This window comes from Leuresthes tenuis, unplaced genomic scaffold, assembly GCF_036924035.1.
Source record: "Leuresthes tenuis unplaced genomic scaffold, fLeuTen1.0.hap1 SCAF_48, whole genome shotgun sequence".
NCBI classification, from domain to species: Eukaryota; Metazoa; Chordata; class Actinopteri; order Atheriniformes; family Atherinopsidae; genus Leuresthes; species Leuresthes tenuis.
In genome coordinates this window covers 450516-460241 of record NW_027325402.1, presented here as the reverse complement: position 1 = coordinate 460241, position 9726 = coordinate 450516, and the positions used below count along the sequence as shown (strand labels likewise).

Sequence of the window (9726 nt, the reverse complement as noted above, 5' to 3'; positions counted from 1 at the left end):
GATCATATGCGGGAGAGGAGGTGTTCAGCTGCAAGAAGGTGTGAATGTCCACCCATAATTCCTGAAAAATGGGTAAAAAAAGGTGCGAATGCCCAACCATACATCATCAAAAGCAGGTGTGAATGTCAGATCATAATTTGCAAAAACCTGATGAGAAATGGTGAGAATGCCCGACTATACACCATCAAATGCGGGAGCGGAGGTGTTCGGCTGTGAGTAGGTGTGAATGTCCGACCATACTTGCTGAAAAATATGACAAAGCAGTTTTCACTTGGTTTGAGTGAAGGATTTCCTAAAGGTTTAGTGTTGTTCTTTGGTATACTGCAAAGTAATACTTTCTATTTTGTTGAAACCGATTAAGTTAAAACTGCTTTGTCCTTCATATTTATCCATGTCATAATAGCTTTAAACAAAAAAGAATGTTGTACTTTGCAGGATAGGAAAGAACAACTCTAAACCTTTTCAGGAATCCGAGAATAAGCGTCGATTGACGAGTTCTACACAATTTCGGATTTTGATATAAAATGAATTCGTTCACTCAAACCAAGTTAAAACTGCTTTTGTCCTTCATATTTATCCATGTCTGAATAGGTTTCAACAAAAAAGAAAGTATTACTTTGCAGTATACCAAAGAACAACACTAAACCTTTAGGAATCCGAGAATAAGCTTCTTTTCACCAGTTCTACACAATTTTGGATTTTGATATAAAATGAATTCCTTCACTCAAACCAAGTTAAAACTGCTTTGTCCTTCATATTTATCCATGTCTGAATGGGTTTCAACAAAATAGAAAGTATTACTTTGCAGTATACCAAAGAACAACACTAAACCTTTAGGAATCCGAGAATAAGCTTCTTTTCACCAGTTCTACACAATTTTGGATTTTGATATAAAATGAATTCCTTCACTCAAACCAAGTTAAAACTGCTTTGTCCTTCATATTTATCCATGTCTGAATCGGTTTCAACAAAATAGAAAGTATTACTTTGCAGTATACCAAAGAACAACACTAAACCTTTAGGAATCCGAGAATAAACTTATTTCCACGAGTTCTACACAATTTCGGATTTTGATATAAAATGAATTCCTTCACTCAAACCAAGTGAAAACTGCTTTGTCATATTTTTCAGCAAGTATGGTCGGACATTCACACCTACTCACAGCCGAACACCTCCGCTCCCGCATTTGATGGTGTATAGTCGGGCATTCTCACCATTTCTCATCAGGTTTTTGCAAATTATGATCTGACATTCACACCTGCTTTTGATGTTGTATGGTTGGGCATTCGCACCTTTTTTTACCCATTTTTCAGGAATTATGGGTGGACATTCACACCATCTTGCAGCTGAACACCTCCTCTCCCGCATATGATCATGTGCGGTTTGATATTCGAAAATTTTCTTTCATGTTTTCTAGCAATTATTGATGGACATTGAGACCTTCTTGCAGCTGAACACCTCTGCTCCCGCTTTTGATGGTGTATAGTCGGGCTTTCGAGCCTTTTCTTCCCCGGTTTTTACAAATTATGGTTGGACATTCAGACCTTCTTGCAGCCGAAAACCTCCGCTCCCTCTTTTGATCATACATTGTCGGGCATTCGCACCTTTTCTTAACCACTTTTTACAAAACATGGTTGGACTTTCACACTTTCTTGTAGCCGAACACATCCCTTCCCGCTATTGATTGTGTACAGTCGGGTATTTTAACCTTTTCTTACCCGCTTTTTACCAACTACGGTCGGACATTCACACCTTCTTATGGCGGAACACCTCCGCTCCCTCTTTTGATGGTGTAGGTTCGGGCATTCGAACCTTTTCTTACCCGCTTTTTACAAACTATGCTCGGACATTCAAACCTTCTTGTAGCCGAACACATCCAGTCCTGCTTTTGATGATGTATGGTTGGGCATTCGCACCTTTTTTTTTACCCATTTTTGAGGAATTATGGGTGGACATTCACACCTTCTTGCAGCTGAACACCTCCTCTCCCACTTATGATCATGTGCGGTTGGATATTCGAACATTTTTTTTCATGTTTTCTAGCAATTATTGATGGACATTCAGACCTTCTTGCAGCTGAACACCTCCGCTCCCGCTTTTGATGGTGTATAGTGGGGCTTCCGAGCCTTTTCTTCCCCGGTTTTTACAAATTATGGTTGGACATTTAGACCTTCTTGCAGCCGAAAACCTCCGTTCCCTCTTTTGATCATACATTGTCCGGCATTCGCACCTTTTCTTACCCGCTTTTTACAAACCATGGTCGGACTTTCACACCTTTTAGTAGCCAAACAACTCCGCTCCCGCTATTGATTGTGTACAGTCGGGTATTTTAACCTTTTCTTACCCGCTTTTTACCAATTATGGTGGGACATTCACACCTTCTTACAGCGGAACACCTCCACTCCCTGTTTTGATCATTTATGGTCTGGCAATACTACCTTTTCTTACCCGTTTTTGAGTTATTATGGCTGGACATTCACAGCTTCTTGCAGCCGAACACCTCTTCTCCCGCTTTTGATGATGACTGGTCCGGCATTCTTACCTTTTCTAACACATTTTTCAGCAATTATTGTTGGTCATTCACACCTTTCTCATCAGCTTTTTACAAATTATGATCTGACATTCACACCTACTTGCAGCCGAACACCTCGGCTTCCGCTTTTGATGGTGTATATTTTGGCATTCGAACCTTTTCTTACCCGCTTTTTACAAACCATGGTCGGACTTTCATACCTTCTTTTAGCCGAACAACTCCGCTCCCGCTATTGATTGTGTAGAGTTGGGTATTTTAGCCTTTTCTTACCCGCTTTTTACAAACTATGGTCGGACATTCACACCTTCTTACAGCGGAACACCTCCGCTCCCTCTTTTGATGGTGTATGTTCTGGCATTCGAACCTTTTCTTACCCACTTTTTACCAACTATGCTCGGACATTCACACCTTCTTGCAGTGAAACACCTCCGCTCCCTCTTTTGATTGTGTATGTTCGGGCATTCGAACCTTTTCTTACCCGCCTTTTACAAACTATGGTCGGACATTCAAACCTTCTTGTGGCCGAACACATCCACTTCTGCTTGTGATGATGTATAGTTGGGCATTCACACCTTTTCTTACCCATTTTTCAGTAATTATTGGTGGACATTCAGACCTTCTTGCAGCTGAACACCTCCGCTCCCGCTTTTGATGGTGTATAGTCGGGCTTTCGAGCCTTTTCTTCAACGGTGTTTACAAATTATGGTTGGAAATTCAGACCTTGCAGCCGAAACACTCCGCTCCCTCTTTTGATCATACATTGTCGGGCATTCGCACCTTGTCTTACCCGCTTTTTACAAACCATGGTCGGACTTTCACACCTTCTTGTAGCCGAACAACTCCGCTCCCGCTATTGATTGTGTACAGTCCGGTTTTTTAACCTTTTCTTACCCGCTTTTTACCAACTATGGTCGGACATTCGCAGCATCTTACAGCGGAACACCTCCGCTCCCTCTTTTGATGGTGTATGTTCGGGCATTCGAACTTTTTCTTACCCGCTTTTTACAAACTATGGTCGGACATTCAAACCTTCTTGTAGCAGAACACATCCACTTCTTCTTTTGATGATGTATGGTTGGGCATTCGCACCTTTTCTTACCCATTTTTCAGGAATTATGGGTGGATATTCACACCTACTTGCAGTCGAACAGCTCTGCTCCCACTTTTGATTATGTTTGGTTGGATATTCGAACCTTTTCTTAACTGCTTTTTACAAACTTTGGTCGGACGTTCACACCTTCTTGCAGCCGAACATCTCCGCTTCCGCTTTTGATGGTATATATTCGGGCATTCGAACCTTTTCTTACCCACTTTTTACCAACTATGGTCGGACATTCACACCGTCTTTCAAGTGTAACACCTCCGCTCCCTCTTTTGATGGTGTATGTTCGGGCATTCGCACCTTTTCTTACCCGCTTTTTACAAACTATGGTCGTACATTCAAACCTTGTAGCCGAAAACCTCCACTCCCTCTTTTGATCATACTTTGTCGGGCATTCGCACCTTTTCTTACTCGCTTTTTACAAACTATGCTCGGACATTCAAACCTTCTTGTAGCCAAACACATCCACTCCTGCTTTTGTTGATGTATGGTTGGGCATTCGAACCTACTTGTTGCCCGCTTTTCATTAATTATGGGTGGACATTCACACCTTGTCACAGCCAAACACCTCCGCTCCCTGTTTTGATCATGTATGGTTGGACATTCGCACCTTTTCTCACCCGCTTTTTGCAAACTATGGTCGGCCATTCACAGCTTCCTCTCCACCATACTTGTATGGTGGGATATTCACACCCACTTGCATCCGAAGATCTCCGCCCCCACTTTTGTTGATATTTAGTCGGTCATTCACACCTTACCCGTTTTCTTGCCGCCAAACACCTCTGATCTCGCTTTTGATGATGTAAGATTGGGCATTCAGACCTTGCTTTTCCTGCTTTTCACCAACTATAGATGGACATTCACACCTTCTTGCAGCCGAACACTTCCGCTCCACCTTTTAGGTTTCTATCACACCTTTTTTTTCACCGCATTTTATAGATTATGGTTGGAAATTCTCAACCACTCATCCGAAGACCTCTCCTCCCGCTTTTGTTAATATATTTGAACTTTAGTCAGACATTCACACCTACTTGTAGCCAAACACCACCTCTCTAGCTTTTGATGAGGTATGGTCCGGGATTCTTACCGTTTCTAACACATTTTTCAGCAATTATGGTAGGATATTCACACCTTCTTGCAGCTGAACACCTCCTCTCCCACTTATGATCATGTGCGGATTGATTTTCGAAAATTTTCTTTCATGTTTTCTAGCAATTAATTATGGACATTTAGACCTTCTTGCAGCTGAACACCTCCGCTCCCGCTTTTGATCATACATTGTCAGGCATTCGCACCTTGTCTTACCCGCTTTTTACAAACTTTAGTCGAACATTCACACCTTTTTGCAGCCGAACACAGTTTTTTGCAGCCGAATTTGGGCATTCGCACCTTTTCATACCCACTTTTTACCAACTATGGTCGGACATTCACACCGTCTTACAGCGGAACACCTCCGCTCCCTCTTTTGATGGTGTATGTTCGGGCATTCGAACCTTTTCTTACCCGCTTTTTACAAACTATGCTCGGACATTCAAACATTCTTGTAGCCAAACACATCCACTCCTGCTTTTGATGATGTATGGTATGGCATTCGAACCTACTTGTTGCCCGCTTTTCATTAATTATGGGTGGACATTCACACCTTGTCGCAGCCAAACACCCTGTTTCGATCATGTATGGTTGGACATTCGCACCTTTTCTCACCCGCTTTTTGCAAACTATGGTCGGCCATTCACAGCTTCCTCTCCACCATACTTGTATGGTGGGATATTCACACCCACTTGCATCCGAAGACCTCCGCCCCCACTTTTGTTGATATTTAGTCGGTCATTCGCACCTTACCCGCTTTTGGCAAACTATGGCCTTCTTGCAGCCAAAAACCTCTGATCTCGCTTTTGATGATGTAAGGTTGGGCATTCAGACCTTGCTTCACCTGCTTTTCACCAAATATAGTCGGACATTCACACCTTCTTGCAGCCGAACACTTCCGCTCCACCTTTTAGTTTTCTATGGGGCATTCACACCTTTATTTTCACCGCATTTTATAAAAACACCACAGGAACACCGTATTGAGGCTTTGTTCTGACCGCTCATTCGGTGTCGCGTTTCTTTCAAGCATTTCTCCTGGTTAGCCCGCACTCGGCTCGCTCCCAGAGCCGTGTTAAAGTCTACTTCGCATTCACTCTCTTTTCTCAGCAGACTAAAAGAAACTTCCATCCTGCACCGCTGTTAGCTTTTTCACAAGAGCAGAGGAGAGCGCACCGTTCCCAGCGGCACTGCAGTACCGGGTCGATGCTTGGAGTGAACGGAGCAAGCTCCTTTTTCAACTCCTATTGATAAAAATCCATTTAATATGTAGTCCTTGCATAGACATATCACATATTAAACTGATAAGTACAGATGGATTATGTGCAATTAGTAAAGAGAGTAGAGGACGATCTCTCTCGTTGGAAGTCCTTACCTATATCACTTATGGGGAGAGTTACAACCATTAAAATGATGATACTACCAAAAGTTAACTATTTGTTCTCAATGATCCCCATAAAACCATCTGCTACTTGGTTTAAGTCACTAGATTCATGCATCTCCAAATTTCTGTGGAAAAACAAACCACCACGTATTAGTTTAAAAACCCTACAGTAGACCAAGGACAGTGGTGGATTAGATTTACCTCATTTTCAGCACTATTCCTTAGCCAATAGGTTACAATATATATCAAAATGGTTTAAACCTTGTTGTTGTCACAGTTCCCAGAGACGTTGTAATCGTTGAGGATTCTATATTCACCCCCTCATTAGAGGCACGTGTTGCAGATTGATGACACTGAATCTTCTTCTCTGTTCATTGCTGGCATCATTCCCAGCATCGTAAGTGTTCGTGGCATTGTTAGCCTCTTCTTCTGGATCTTGATATCGAGCATCCTTTTGTATTTCTGGTTTGTAAGTCCTCTCTCTTCGTTCACCGGAGTCTTCGTCTCTTTGTCCTTGAGTTTGGTGATTTTTTCTTCTTTTGATGCCTTGACACAGTGTGACAGGTGATACCACATGGGAGATCCTTTAACTTGGACTGCTGTCCCTGTGCTGCGAAATGGCTGTGCTGCTCAAATGGTCTCTCCTTCATCATATACACAGTTATTTATACATCACCTTCCACCATGAAGCGTTGTCCCTTTTTGTTTCTCTCTTTGTTCTTAAAATGCTGTTATAAATGTCTAAACCAATCCATTAAACTAGATCATTTTGGCAGTAAAGCGATCTACAATGTGCTTGGTCGCAAAGCTGCTCATCTGTGGTAAACAGCTCTTCAGAAAGGCATTCTTCAATTGATTTCACTCATTTTATGTAATAATTTTGTGATTTCCTACAAAACTACACTTCTTCTCCCATCTGTCTGAGTATTTAATATTGTCTGGGTCCCGTTAAAACATGTATTTTTCCCATCTAATTCCTTGTTTGCTTTAAAACAAGTATTCCCCATTTTCTATCCCTTCAGTAGCCAACCAGTTTGTATGGAGTACACTGGAGCAACTTGACTGATCAGTAAAACACTGCTTTTGTTGTCACCGCAAGGCTTCCCCCGTCGGTTGTTTCACTGAGACACTACTGAGTAACTACAACTCAACACAGTTTATACACATAACATTCATATACATACTAACAAACAAACAAACAATAATTTATCGCAATTTTCTCATCTCTGTTTGAACGTACACCCAGGTAAATATTCCTGTAGTCTTCTCATACCGACTATGGACCCATTCATTGTTTAACTTCACTGTTTTGCAAATCCTAATTGAATATTACACATTGACATTGAACTTTACTGGATAAGCAGGTCTTCATTGCATTCAGCAGCCTATATGTGAGCATTTATGTGTAAGCTGTTCTTCTTTGCATTTATCAGCAGCAAGCAATTCTTCACTGCACATGCATATGTAAATAGTAAAACAATTCCAATGTGTTAGCGAAACCTTCTATATCACAGTGGTTTCTAAGGTCTATTTTAAGTTCTTTGCCATCAGTGAGATGACATTGTTTACAAAGTGTGTCAAATTATCACTGAAGATCTTTTCAGGAATTTCAAATCTAGAAATGAGTTATTTTACGCGTGATTTTGCTACTGAGAGTGCATCTGCTTGTGCACATGGAAATATTTCAGACCATTTGGTAAAAACCTCTGTTGTCACTGAGCAGAATCGTTTCCCTTAACATTAATTTAGTTCAATGAAATCTACAAAATAATGAAATAATGAAATCCAAACAAATATGTTGAAAAAGATACACTGGCTTAGGGAATTATCTTCGTTTTGGTCTTAGATTGCCCTGTGGAATGTATTTTGCACATATTTGACCTGCTAGACAAAACTTTATTCATTTATTTATTCTAAAAAAATGTTTTTAATAATTAGTAAAACCATATGCTGTAAAAACCTTGTTCATTATTGCTTCCATCCCTCCTGTTGAGACATGACATGGTCCGTGGCTCAATACTGCAGCATATTTAAACAAATTCTTTGGCAGTATGGTTTTCCTTCCGGTCATTCATACGAGTCTATTGTAGATGGCAATTGAATAACATCTAATAATGCTAAAATATTTGTAGTTTATACATTTAGCTGTGGATGTCAACATACCTGTTTTTCCAATGCTGTGTTAACACATGTACAGTTGAGAAGGCATACTGACTGTCAGTGTAAACGTTAACAACCTTTTTGTTATTTAATTTACAAGCTTCAGTTAAAGCTACCAATTCGACTGCTTGAACAGAGTAATTTTTTGGTAGTGGTTGTTTTAAGAAAACTTCAGTTTCTGTTACTACTGCAAATCCTGTAGCATTTGTGCCATCAGGGTTTTTTGCTTGACCTGTTGAATAAATATAGTTATTTCTGCATTTTCATAACGTATATCAGTTAAGTCTGGCCTGGGTAAAACACTGATGGTTATTTCTGACATGCAATCATGAGGCTTTCCATCTGTGGGGTAGGTAGCAGTGTGGATGGATTAAGTGTAGCACATCTCTCGACAACAAGGTGTGGCTGTGAAAGAAGAACTGTTATGTAGGAGAGATGTCTGGTAAAGATATTTTGTTAAGTAACCATATCACAGCCACTGCATGAGGTACCTTAAGTGTTAATGGGTGAAATAACACCATTATTGTTGATGCCTGCACTGCCAATGGCTTCTGGCCATTGATTCAAAAGTACGATCTTGTCCCTGTTTCCCCCTTTCAGTGGACACTTGCCCCTAATTACCGCAATTCAGCAGGGGGTCTTTCATTAGGAGTACTGGACTCCCCCGTGCACGGTTTCAGCTCCGACCCTGGAAAGCGGAAAAAACGTTGAGATCTGGTTTGAGGACCCAATTGTTGAGAAAAGTCTCTCAATGAGACTCAGAGTTGCTGGAGTCAGTTAATGCAAATGTTTAATCTTGCAGCAAGTTCAAGAATGTGTGTGTGAATGGGTGTATGTGTGCGAACGTGTGTGAGTTTGTGTATGTGAGAGTTTAATGAACCTGTTATCCACAGGCAGGTCTTAACTAGTATGGCACAGTTCCAGCCTGTCTCATCTTTTTTGGAAGGTCCAGCGCTCGGCCGTAACCCTTCTGTCTGTTTGGACTCTCACATACATTCGGTTAATCATAGAAAAACGAGAACAAAACTTTTTAGCCCCTTAAATTCATAAAACAGACATGGTGCAGTTATTTCCATTCTAGAAAATAAGAGTAATCACCACCATTCCTATAAATTCTGGATATTCTAACAATCTGAATCTTTTTTAAATGTTCGATGAAGCCCTTTGCTGTTCTGTTTAGAGACTCAGCTGATCATAAACCAAGTTTTGCTCTTGAACCAAGCTTCTAAACTCTTCACCTTTTTCATTTCTCAGTTAGTATTCACTTTAAAACTGATTAAAAGAAAAATTAAATGAATGCCTATCAACAAATGTGGGATCTAAACTCTAGTGCTTTCTCTAAAATAATTTCCTTTCTCAATTCAGAAATGTGTGTGTGTAAGTCACAACACCTGTGACACCAAAACGGCTTTCTTTTCTCTCTTTTCTCTACACTCTGCACTGTGAGCACACACACCAAAT

General features: G+C 40.8%; 1 pseudogene; it reads right to left on the bottom strand.

Moving 5' to 3' along the window:
- Nucleotides 1–5886: 5886 nt before the first annotated feature.
- LOC140285643 (U2 spliceosomal RNA) lies at nucleotides 5887–6063 on the bottom strand (annotated as a pseudogene).
- Nucleotides 6064–9726: the final 3663 nt, after the last annotated feature.